The sequence below is a fragment of the Ochotona princeps genome, chromosome 21 (genome assembly GCF_030435755.1).
Source record: "Ochotona princeps isolate mOchPri1 chromosome 21, mOchPri1.hap1, whole genome shotgun sequence".
In the NCBI taxonomy this organism is placed as follows: Eukaryota; Metazoa; Chordata; class Mammalia; order Lagomorpha; family Ochotonidae; genus Ochotona; species Ochotona princeps.
This window is the reverse complement of record NC_080852.1, coordinates 9,689,854-9,690,415: the sequence shown is the minus strand read 5'-3', so window position 1 is coordinate 9,690,415 and position 562 is coordinate 9,689,854.

The following is a 562-nucleotide window of genomic DNA, read 5'->3' as shown; positions in this document are numbered from 1 at the left end:
TAAGGTAATATCAGATATGATTAAAATTACCAGAAATTATAGCTTCCCATACTTGTAATGTACATATATACTAGGTAAGAGAGATTTTCTACCAAAAAAAATCTGAAGTATCAATAAAAAGAAAGTAAGAGGCAACATCAGAAACTTTTGACTAGCATCTTAAGTATTTTTTCCCATGGAAAACATGATTTGAATTCAAGTCTGCTCTCTTTCATTACTCCCACATCACTTCACTCAAACAGGAATATAGTTCAATCTTTAGTAACAAAAAAAAGTTTGTGAATTTAAGATGCATGTTTATTTTATTTTTTCCTATGACGTTTATTGTGTGAGTGAGACATAAAATTAAAGAAGCACTAATATAATTTTTTTTCACATTATATGGAATCAGATCCTAGAACTGTCCCCTGGAAAAATCTGTTCAGAGGTTCTTCAGTTCGTCTGCCTTTCCCCATTCACATATGAAACACCAGCAGTCATACTTTCAAATGGCTGTGTTTTTTTCTCCTGCAACTCTTGCCTGAAGATGTTTCTGTAGCCTGACCTGATATACCACTATGAA